Source organism: Pseudophryne corroboree, chromosome 10, assembly GCF_028390025.1.
Source record: "Pseudophryne corroboree isolate aPseCor3 chromosome 10, aPseCor3.hap2, whole genome shotgun sequence".
NCBI classification, from domain to species: domain Eukaryota; kingdom Metazoa; phylum Chordata; class Amphibia; order Anura; family Myobatrachidae; genus Pseudophryne; species Pseudophryne corroboree.
Genome location: NC_086453.1, coordinates 306,883,351 through 306,896,542, shown reverse-complemented (window position 1 = coordinate 306,896,542; position 13,192 = coordinate 306,883,351).

The window sequence follows — 13,192 nt, the reverse complement described above, 5'->3', positions numbered from 1 at the left end:
TAAAAAGCTGTTAAGGTGGCCCTGACTGGGTGGCCACCTTTCCAGAGGTTACTAGGATATCTGTTTAGTGGCAATGTCAAAGGAGTGATATGGGCATGTAGCCAAACTTCTGTGGTATTCTGAGGCATGTATGTGACGTAGGAGCATCTGTTCTAGATGGATATTTGGATGCACCCATTATAAGGTGGGTGCACTGTAGGTGATTATAGTAATGATGCAAAAACACTGGGAGGTGCGAATACATTCCTCAAGCTGGACAGACACATGCATTATCATAATGTAATAAATCTGGCTGCCGCAGCCATCCGCATTTACAGCAACTCAGATTCAGGCTATTAAAGCAAAACACACCCACTAATGTGCAACTCTACATGATCATCTGAGTGATCACTTATTCCCAGAAGACTCACCCTAAGCGATAAACCAAAATAAATTCACGTCCGGCTATATTCTGTAGAGAACATGAGCTGCAGAGTGAACCCAATTTATTCAGCCCTGTTGTGTACGTTTGTGTTGCTTTGACATGCAAATCAATTATATAAAGGCCTTCAGTTGTTCAATCGGCAATTGCCTCACTGTGCTTAGCAAATTACCCTTTTGCAAATCACATGCAGACAGATTACTAATTCGTAAATTATTACAGAAAGAAATGTCTTTCCTTTGGATATCATAAAAGCCATTTATTATGTTTGAAGAATGCATTGTTTGGATGTGGCATACATGGATATTCCGGTATCCTGGTGGCTGCAAGCTGAAAAGATTTAGTAAAGTGACTTTACAGGCCAGCAGAACCAATTTCCTAGAATCCATAAAAGCAAATGTCACTTTATTTTACTAGTACGTGCACAGTACGTGCAAAATATGCTTTGAAAACATGAACCTTGGCTAGTTCACTGTAGTTGTACGAGACCTTGGAAAGTGATAAAAGTCAAAATGTTGCCCAAAGAAACCCATCCATCAGCTTCAATCATTTTAAAGACTTCTCCCGTTTATCTCTGTCCAAGGCTTGAAACATCTCCCCATCATGTCATCTAGAACACCAAGGTTTACAAAAACCATACAAACCTTCTGGGCTGATTCTGAGTCACATGCAGCAGCATCTATTACAGGTCAACTGTCTGTGAATTTATGCAAATGCCGCTACAAACTCCTTCCCCTTTGTACATCCGAGCAGCCAAATGTGCAAGGAATAAGATGTCCACTTTTAGCATCTGTACGTGCTGTAATATCAATTAGTGCATCCTTATACTGTACACAACCTTTGTACCATCAAAACTTGCACCAGCATGTAGCAGGTGCAATTTCTGCATCTGACCCAGAGGTTCTCATAGTGGGTGCCATGGTAGGGGTGCCACCATTTGGTGGTTGATGAGCAAATCAAATAATATATGGTCAGTTTGATAGGAAAAACCAATGCTGGTGTCTGCCAATCATAAATATGAGGACAAACACAAGCACAGTTGTGCACCAACATATAACTGACCGTAGGGATGACAGGTAAGCTCAATTGACTTAATTTAATCATTTTTGCTGAATTTCACTATAAATATACTTTTGGCTTAGGGGTACTATGAAAAACTGCTGATATTCTATGGTGATTTTAGAATGTTTGGGAACCACTGATATGACTATTGCCTCCTATTCCTGCGACTGTGCATCTGTTAATGTCACCAATTACATTGTTGTGAACAGACCCTCTCTAGCCACCAACCAGTCGCCATCTTGATGTGCCCATCACTTTAGCACAACATTTCTGACACTGTCTGTCCCAGTTGCAGCGTACACTCTGTGTAATGCATGCGTCAAAGGAGGTTTCAGAATTTTTTTGCGCATGAGCAATTGCAAAAAATCACTCAACTATGGTACAATTGGAATAGCGTACAGCTCTGAATCAGGCCCATAAAACCCCACTGGCTATCACATGGTACAGTATCTCTCAGCATTTCAAAGGGACAAATATCTCTCAGCATTTCAAAGGGACAAAGACTAGCACATGTAGATGTGCGCCGGAAACTTTTCGTGTTTTGTGTTTTGGTTTTGGATCTGGATCCTCGCTCGTGTTTTGGATCTGGATTGGTTTTGTCAAAACCACCTTTTTGTGTTTTGGTTTTAGTTTTGGATCTGGATGATTTAAAAAAAAAAACATAAAAACAGCTAAAAACACAGAATTTGGGGGTAATTTTGACCCTACGGTATTATTAACCTCAATAACATTCATTTCCACTCATTTCTAGTCTATTCTGAACACCTCACAATATTGTTTTTAGGCCAAAAGGTTGCACCGAGGTAGCTGGATGACTAAGCTAAGCAACACAGATGTACGGCACAAACACCTGGCCCATCTAGGAGTGGCACTGCAGTGTCAGACAGGTTGGCACTTACAAACTAGGCCCCAAACAGCACATCATGCACAGAAGAAAAAGTGGTGCAATGTGGTAGCTGTATGACTAAGCTAAGCGACACAAGTGTGCGGCACAAACAACATGGGACGTGCTGGAATTTGACCAGATGTAATACAAGCATAATATTAGTGGCACAGGAGAGCGTACCCCTAAACCACACACACACACACACACACACACAACACACACACACAAACACACACACACACACACACACACACAGCAAAGCCTGTAAAATTAATTTGGATAATAATAACTAGTGATGAGCGGGTTCGGTTCCTCGGGATCTGAACCCCCCCCCGAACTTCACCCATTTTACACGGTTCCGAGGCAGACTCAAATCTTCCCGCCTTGCTCGGTTAACCCGAGCGCGCCCGAACATCATCATCCCGCTGTCGGATTCTCGCGAGATTCGTATTCTATATAAGGAGCCACGCGTCGCCGCCATTTTCACTCATGCTTTGGAGATGATAGCGAGAGGACGTGCAGCGTTCTCTCAGTTTCTGTGTTCAGTGTGCTGCAAATATCTGTGCTCAGTGTGCTGCAAATATCTTTGCTCAGTGTGCTGAAAATATCTACGTTCTCTGCCTGAAAAACGCTCCATATCTGTGCTGCATTGTAGTATATTGTAGGAGGACAGTGCATAATTTTGCTGTGACCACCAGTATATATATAGCAGTACAGTACAGTAGTCCACTGCTCTACCTCTGTGTTGTCAAGTATACTATGCATCCATACCTGAGCTGCATTTTAGTTGTGCGCAGTATATAGTAGAAGTACAGTGCAGAATTTTGCTGTGACCACCAGTATATATATAGTAGTACGGTACAGTAGTCCATTGCTCTACCTCTGTGTCGTCAAGTATACTATGCATCCATACCTGTGCTGCATTTTAGTTGTGCGCAGTATATAGTAGGAGGACAGTGCAGAATTTTGCTGTGACCACCAATATATATATATAGCAGTACGGTACAGTAGTCCATTGCTCTACCTCTGTGTCGTCAAGTATACTATGCATCCATACCTGTGCTGCATTTAAGTTGTGCGCAGTATATAATAGGAGGACAGTGCAGAATTTTGCTGTGACCACCAGTATATATATAGCAGTATGGTACAGAAGTCCATTGCTCTACCTCTGTGTCATCAAGTATACTATGCATCCATACCTGTGCTGCATTTTAGTTGTGCGCAGTATATAGTAGGAGGACAGTGCAGAATTTTGCTGTGACCACCAGTATATATATAGCAGTACGGTACAGTAGTCCATTGCGCTACCTCTGTGTCGTCAAGTATACTATGCATCCATACCTGTGCTGCATTTTAGTTGTGCGCAGTATATAGTAGGAGGACAGTGCAGAATTTTGCTGTGACCACCAATATATATATAGCAGTACAGTACAGTAGTCCATTGCTCTACCTCTGTGTCGTCAAGTATACTATGCATCCATACCTGTGCTGCATTTTAGTTGTGCACAGTATATAGTAGGAGTACAGTGCAGTATTTTGCTGTGACCACCAGTATATATATAGCAGTACGGTACAGTAGTCCATTGCTCTACCTCTGTGTCGTCAAGTATACTATGCATCCATACCTGTGCTGCATTTAAGTTGTGCGCAGTATATAGTAGTAGGACAGTGCAGAATTTTGCTGTAACAACCAGTATATATATATATAGCAGTACGGTACAGTAGTCCACTGCTCTACCCCTGTGTCGTCAAGTATACTATGCATCCATACCTGTGCTGCATTTTAGTTGTGTGCAGTATAGAGTAGGAGGACAGTGCAGAATTTTGCTGTGACCACCAGTATATATATAGCAGTACGGTACAGTAGTCCATTACTCTACCTCTGTGTCATCAAGTATACTATGCATCCATACCTGTGCTGCATTTTAGTTGTGTGCAGTATATAGTAGGAGGACAGTGCAGAAATTTGCTGTGACAACCAGTATTTATATAGCAGTACGGTATAGTAGTCCACTGCTCTATCCCTGTGTCGTCAAGTATACTATGCATCCATACCTGTGCTGCATTTTAGTTGTGCGCAGTATATAGTAGGAGGACAGTGCAGAATTTTGCTGTGACTACCAGTATATATATATATATATATATATATATATATATAGCAGTACGGTACAGTAGTCCACTGCTCTACCTCTGTGTCATCAAGTATAATACAAAAGTTCAGTAAAATGACCCAAAAATCAAAATTAAAAGCAACTGATGAGAAGCGTAAACTTGCCAATATGCCATTTACGACACGGAGTGGCAAGGAACAGCTGAGGCCCTGGCCTATGTTCATGGCTTATGGTTCAGATTCACATGAGGATGGAAGCACTCATCCTCTCGCTAGAAAACTGCAGTGCCACTCCTAGATGGGCCAGGTGTTTGTGTCGTCCACTGGGGTCGCTTAGCTTAGTCACACAGCTACCTCATTGTAACTCTTTTTTTCTTTGCATCATGTGCTGTGTGGGGACTATTTTTTAAATCTGCCATCCTGTCTGACACTGCAGTGCCACTCCTAGATGGGCCAGGTGTTTGTGTCGGCCACTTGGGTCGCTTAGCTTAGTCACACAGCTACCTCATTGCACCTCTTTTTTTCTTTGCATTATGTGCTGTTTGGGGATTATTTTTTAAATCTGCCATCCTGTCTGACACTGCAGTGCCACTCCTAGATGGGCCAGGTGTTTGTGTCGGCCACTTGGGTCGCTTAGCTTAGCCATCCAGCGACCTCAGTGCAAATGTTAGGACTAAAAATAATATTGTGAGGTGTGAGGTGTTCAGAATAGACTGGAAATGAGTGGAAATTATGGTTATTGAGGTTAATAATACTATGGGATCAAAATGACCCCCAAATTCTATGATTTCAGCTGTTTTTGAGGTTTTGTTTTTTTTAAAAACACCGAATCCAAAACACACCTGAATCCGACAAAAAAATTTCAGGGAGGTTTTGCCAAAACGCGTCCGAATCCAAAACACGGCCGCGGAACCGAATCCAAATCCAAAACACAAAACCCGAAAAATTTCTGGTGCACATCACTAATAATAACCCTTTTATTTGGAGCTTTTATAATAATATGCAGCACAGGCGAGCGTACCCCTACACCACACAGGGCAAACCCTGTAAAAATTATTTGGATAATAATATAAGTAATGTATATAACCGTTTTATTTGGAGTAAATAATATACAGCACAGGTCACCACCACTGGACTTATGGCAGCACAAGATACCACCACTGGACTAATGCAGAACAAGACAGCACCACTGGACTGGACTTATACAGCAGTACCCCTGGACTTATACGTCAGTACCCCTGGAGTTGTACAGCAGTGTCAGACAGGGTGGCACTTTAAAAAACTAGTCCCCAAACAGCACATGATGCAAAGAAGAAAAAGAGGTGCAAGATGGAATTGTCCTTGGGCCCTCCCACCCTTATGTTGTTGTATAAACAGGACATGCACACTTTAACAAACCAATCATTTCAGCGACAGGGTCTGCCACACGACTGTGGCTGAAATGACTGGTTTGTTTGGGCCCCCACCAAAAAAGAAGCAATTAATCTCTCCATGCACAAACTGTCTCTACAGAGGCAAAATGTCCACCTCATCCTCCGATTCCTCACCCCTTTCAGTGTGTACATCCTCCTCCTCACAGATTATTAATTCGTCCCCACTGGAATCCACCATCACAGGTCCCTGTGTACTTTCTGTAGGCAATTGCCAGTAAAGGTCTTCCCAGAGGAATTTATAATTCATTTTGATGAACATCAACCTTATCCACATTTTGTGGAAGTGACCTCCTACGCCGATCGCTGACAAGGTTACTGGCTGCACTAAACACTGTTTCATAGTACACACTGGGGGGGGGGGGGGGGGGAAACTTAGGTAAAATAGAGCCAGTTTGTGCAAGGGCATCCAAATTGCCTCTTTTTACTGCCAATATACATACGGACTGTATGACATGCCTACTTGGATATTGTCACTCATATAATCCTCCACCATTCTTTCAATGGTGACAGAATCATATGCAGTGACAGTAGACATGTCAGTAATCGTTGGCAGGTCCTTCAGTCCAGACAAGATATCAGCACTCGCTCCTGACTGTCCTGCATCACCGCCAGTGGGTGGGCTAGGAAATGTTATCCTTTTCCTCGCAGCCCCAGTTGCGGGAGAAATTGAAGGAGGAACTGTTGACGGGTCACGTTCCGCTTGAGTTGACAATTTTCTCACCAGCAGGTCTTTGAACCTCTGCAGACTTGTGTCTGCCGGTAAGAGCGATACAACGTAGTCTTTAAACCTAGGATCGAGCACAGTGGCCAAAATGTAGTGCTGTGATTTCAACAGACTGACTACTCTTGAATCCTGGCAAAGTGAATGAAGGGCTCCATCCACAAGTCCCACATACTTTGCGGAATAGCTCCATCTTAGCTCCTCCTTCAATTTCTACAGCTGCTTCTGCAAAAGCCTGATGAGGGAAATGACCTGACTCAAACTGGCAGTGTCTGAACTGACTTCACCTGTGACAAGTTTGAAAGGTTGGAGAACCTTGCACTAGATGGAAGTCATTCTCCACTGCGCTTGAGTCAGGTGCATTCCCCCTCCTTTGCCTATATTGTAGGTGGATGTATAGGCTTGAATGGACTTTTGCTGCTCCTCCATCCTCTAAAGCGTATAGAGTGTTGAATTCCACCTTGTTACCACCTCTTGCTTCAGGTGATGGCAGGGCAGGTTCAGGAGTGTTTGCTGGTGCTCCAGTCTTCAGCACACGGTGGCTGAATGCCGAAAGTGGCCTGCATGCCCCTGTCATTTTAAAAAAAATTCTGCACTACCAGATTAATTGTATGTGCAAAACATGGGACGAGCTAGAATTTGCCCAGATGTAGTGCACGCACAATATTGGTGGCGTTGTCCGATATCACAAATCTACAGGAGAGTCTGACTGGGGTAAGCCATTGTGCAATGATGTCCCTCAGTTTCCGTAAGAGGTTGTCAGCGGTGTCCCTTTTACAGAAAGCGGTGATACATAGCGTAGCCTGCCTAGGAACGAGGTTGCATTTGCGAGATGCTGCTACTGGTGCCGCTGCTGTTGTTGCTGCTGCGGTAGGCAATACATCTACCCAGTGGGCTGTCGCAGTCATATAGTCCTTAGTCTGCCCTCTATCAATTGTCCACATGTCTGTGGTTAAGTGGACAGTGGGTACAACTGCATTTTTTAGGACACTGAGGACACTTTTTCTGAAATTTCTGTACATTCTCTGTATCACCTGCCTAGTGAAGTGGAACCTAGATGGGATTTAGTGCCGGGGACACACTACCTCAAACAATTCTCTAAGTTTCACTGAACTAATGGCGGATACTGGATGCACGTCTAACAGCAACATAGCTGTCAAGGCCTCAGTTATCTGCTTTGCAACAGGATGACTGCTGTCATATTTCATCTTCCTCACAATGGACTGTTGGACAGTCAATTGCTTAGTTGAAGTCGTACCAGTGGTCTTCCGACTTCCCCTCTGGGATGACAATCGACTCCCAGCAGCAACAACAGCAGCAGCAGCAGTAGGCATACCACTCAAGGATCCTCTGGAGGAATCCTGGTTAGGAAAGGACTCCTCAGTCTAGCCAGTTACATGGCCTGCTGGACTACTGATGTTCCTGACTGAGGAGGAAGATGACGTTGAGGGAGATGGTGGTGTGGCTTGCAGGAGCTTGGTTACAAGAGGAAGAAAGGATTTAGGTGTCAGTGGACTGCTTACACTCTTACCCAAAGTCTCACAACTTGACACTGACTTCTGATAAATGTGCAGCAGGTGACGTATAAGGGCGGATGTTCCTAGGTGGTTAACGTCCTTACCCCTACTTATTACAGATTGACAGAGGCAACACCCGGCTTGACACCTGTTGTCCAGATTTGTGGAGAAATAATTCCACATCGAAGAGGTGGCTTTTTTGGTATTTGCCAAGGCATCACAATGGGCTTCTTTATCCCATGGACAACAGGTGTCTCCCCCATGCCTAATTTAAACAAGCCACATCACCATCAGAATCCTCCTCGTCAACTTCCTCCTCAGCACCAGCAACACCCATATCCTCATTCTGGTGTACTTCAACAGTGACGACTTCAATTTGAATATCAGAAACTGGACTGAGGGTGCTACTTCCAGCACTTGCAGAGGGCTTGAAAACGGTGGAAGGAGCCACCTCTTCCCATCCAGTGTTGGGAAGGTCAGGCATCACAACTGCCGACACACTTGGACTCTACTTGGGGATTTGTGATACCATCTTAGAACGCACAGTTCTTTGCTGTGCTTTTGCCAGCTTAACTCTTTTCATTTTTCTAGCGGGAGTATGACGGCTTTCATCATCATGTGAAGCTGAACCATTAGTTATGAACATAGGCCAGGGCCTCAGCCGTTCCTTGCCACTCCGTGTCGTAAATGGCATATTGGCAAGTTTATGTTTCTCCTCAGACCATTTAAATAACTTTTTTTGGGGTCATTTTACTGAACTTTTGCTTTTTGGATGTGACATGACCTCTACTATGACATTGGGCATCGGCCTTGGCAGATGATGTTGATGGCATTTCATCGTCTATGTCATGACTAGTGGCAACAGCTTCAGCACTAGGAGGAACTGGTTCTTGATCATTCCCTATTTTATCCTCCAAATTTTTGTTCTCCATTATTTTTCTGAAGTTCTATAACACAATATGCGGCACAGAAGAGCGTACCTCTACACCACACAGGGCAAACCCTGTAAAAATTATATTTGGATTAAATGTTAATAACCCCTTTATTTGGAGTAAATAATATACAGCACAGGACACTACTACTGGTCTGATGCAGGACAACACAGCGACACTGTAATTGACTTATACAGCAGCACTGGACATATGGCAGCAGAGGACACCACCACTGTGACTGGTCACTGGACTGACTGATGCAGCTGTACTTTTCTTATTGCACCATCACTCATTTAGAGTTGCACACAATATGTCTGCAGTTACCATACACTCGCATTGTATTGCAGGAGTTAATGTAGATATTTGCACATGACTGCGCCATATCTTGCCACACTCTGCTTAAGATATCATCATTATCAATGCGCACGTGTGCTGGCCTTATACTTGGTTTAAGAAACTCATCTGAAATCAGAAGGATTTGTGTTACATATAACAATTCGCGTGATTGATAGTAGCTTACACTTTTGTCTTTCGCAAATACAACAAAGGGGAAGCAGTTACATGACCGGCATTCATGAAACCTCCGGTCACAATACAGATGCTGGAATCCCGCCCCCTTATGGTCCCGAAAGTCGGCATGCTGACTAACAGGGACTATTCCCACTCGTGGGTGTCCACGACACCCATAGAGTGGGAATTAAACCTGTGGCAAGCACAGCTCGCCACCAAGCCCGCAGGGTGGCAAGAGCAGCAAGCCTGCAAGGTGTTTCACTCCACTCACCACCCCACCAGCATTCTGAAAGATGGGATTCTGGCATCAGTATGGTGACTGGCTGTCTCCTGACCACCGATCACGCATACCGAACCCCAGCAAAGTACCACTCACAGTGTACTAGAGACAGTGGCCTGCAACTTTCTCCCCACAAGACTTTGAGGGTGATTCAGTAAGTAATCCAGGATTCACTCATAGCTCACACTCTGGATGAGGAAGGTACTATAATGAGACTTTAGAGGGTACATTTTCTGCAGAACCCGGTTGTAAATGGTTGGAGGCCAGGATGGTGCTGCAAGGTAAGGGAATGGGAGGGCAAAGGGAACCTAAGGGGGAAAGAGGTGAGGAACATATGAAGAGGGACATGAGAAGGCAATGGGCTGGCTCCAGAAGAGGGGCCATCCCACAGTAACTAGCCACACACTGTAGAGCTGGGTGCTGGAGAAATAGTGCCCCAGAGGCAGGCAGAGAAGGGCTGTGGGAAGGGAGGAGGTGGAGCACCTAAAAAAAGGGTATTATCTCCATCCTGACACTGCCCGTATTAACAATAGATGATGGCTGCAGTTCGCCCCGTGACCCAGGACTTTGACTGGTGCCTCTCAAATGTTTGGGAGGCCAGTCGCTCCCCTGCCCCCCCTTTTCTAGCCCCTATGGGTGCAAGTAAAAAATATTATTATCCAATTATTATTATTTTTTGGGGGGGGAGTGTTTAAATTAAAGCTGTATCATTTTCTTCATATTTGTTTGGTATTATCTACAGATTTCTGAACTGCAATAATGTCAAAATAAATTTTTATTTTTCCTAATGAAAGTAATTAACTGGTGCATGGCTGGGTAAAAGCCATGTGTACTTTTTATTTAATTTTCTATATAATTAAAGATGTGTTGCTATTGAACTTAAGTGACCATAATTGCTATAATTATTAGACACAGTTTTACCAAAGTTGAAAAATATGACATAATACTCTAATTTCATGCATGCTTAAATTCCTGTTCTTTCATCTAAGAGGACCGCAAACCGAAAAATAAAATAATGCAGAAATATATTTTGATTTTCTAGTTGTACGGTCACAAGAATAAAAGTCAGTGATTGATCCCCAATTACCAGGGTATCTCTGATAATTATCACTATCCCTATATTCTGATCTTCTTTCCAGTGTATGGACATGGCATAGAAGGTCCACAGTGTCTAAAGTAGATAGTCATTAGGTTAACTCAATATAGTCGACAAGGATTAGGTCAACATGGTCAAAAGGTCAACAGGGTCAAAAGGTCAAGAGCTAACTGGTAGACAGTAAGTTCCACAGGTATAAAAGTTTGACAGGGTCAAAAGCTTGACAAGACAATGGTCATCACAAGTTTTTTGTTTTTTGGGGTGTCATTTTGTATGTTTCATTATATGTGACCACTATCAGTGCACAGGTGTTCACTTGCCATGCTTCACTCGTCATGCTTTTAGAAAAGTGGTTTGCTCCGCTACTGCTGTGCTCGCCAGAGGTTACTATTCCCAGTCATAGTCCACGTGGAGATTAAATCAAGTAAAAGTTGGGAAAACATGGAAAAAACTCAACAAAATTGTGTTTATCATTTGTGTATCGACAATTGTCAGTCAAGCTTTTGAATCTGTTGACCTTAAGCACTGTCAACCTTTCATCTGTCAACCTTATGTGCCTGTTTTTACACCTATTGACCTAAGGCATGTCGATCATATGGTGTTAGCCAATTGACTGTTGAGCTAAACACTGTCGACCTATCACCTGGAAGCTCCAGTATATTATGGGGAGTTGTTTCATACAATATAAAGAGGACTAGTGGAGAAGTTCCCCATAGAAGCCAATCTTATTCTACAGTAGCTATCATTTATCAAGTACTTGCTGGTTATACAAAAAGACCAGCAACAAACATGTAGCAACTGTCCACTCTCTTGACTATTCAGTGTGTTTGCTGGTTTGTGTTACCTCGGAAACCGCATGACCTTTATTTTATGCTGTGGGTGGGATATGCTCTGCCCTCCAGTCTGACACATCCCAAAGTCACACTGCACTGACGTTTTATGTAGAAATTGCACAACACAAAATTACTCGTGTTACAGTGCTTGGTGGCAGGGGAATTTTATGGTGTGGACTGACACATATGGAGAAATATAGTGTGGGGAGAAAACTCTCCATGTTACATCCCTGCAGACACATGGGGTTTGCACAGGTACAGTATAAGGGACATGCACAGGATGACAGGGTCCCCCTCCCCCATGTGGTACTTTAAGCACAAGCAGTATAGGTGATGTGTCAGTATTATTTGGATCAGTCTGCCAAAATACACATGTGGTATCATAATGAGCCATCCAGTAATAACCTTACATAGTCAGTGAAAATGTCACAGTGAGGTCCAAGAATTGCAGTTACTGGTCTTCTGATGTCTCTGAGTTCTCACAAGTCAAGGACATTCAAGCATGTCTGCAGGATCTCATGCTGGGAGGGAGTTTAAGGGACTGTCTGCAATTTTCTTGACAAATGTCATCAGAAGTGTATACAATTAGTGATTAAATACAATTGTAAAATAACAGGTAGTTTGCAGACTGTCCTTTACTCCCTACAGACATGCTTGAATGCCCTAAGCAATTGCTTAGCTTGCCTATAACTAGGAATGGCTCTGACTAGCGGTCCAGCGGTTACTTAGCTGGTCCTGGTGACTGCAGTGGCTCCGGAGTTTACGTCTAAGTCCCTGCAGTTATTTGACCAGTCCTTCAGGCGGTGACCTGTGCCAAGAGGTGGTTCAAGTGAGTTAGTCGCCTCCTAGCCCAAACCCTAATCCTTAACCCTCCCCCTGTTGTCTAACCCTAACTAATACTGCCCAACAGCCAAACACTAACCTCTTACTGCAGCCTAACCCTCCCGGCAGTGCCTAAACCTAACCGAGAATGTCAACATAGTCACTGTTGACGTTACGACTGGATCCTCTGTCACCAAGTTATCCATCTTTATTATGTACAAGAGACACGGTATACTGCATATTTTTATCCACTGTGTATTGTTCATATAATAACATCAAAGTGTGTTACTAGATCTTTTATATAATCCTGTAATAAGTCATTATTAATTGTACCTTACATTTATCTGTGACATGCGATAGTGCTAATACATATTAAAGATTCCTAATTGACTCCACTTTAAATTCACTTACTGAAAGTAATTAAATAAGACCAGTGTAGCATGAAGCAAAAAACTTGTGATGACCATTGTCTTGTCAAGCTTTTGACCCTGTCAAACTTTTATACCTGTGGAACTTACTGTCTACCAGTTAGCTCTTGACCTTTTGACCCTGTTGCCACTGGATTCTTG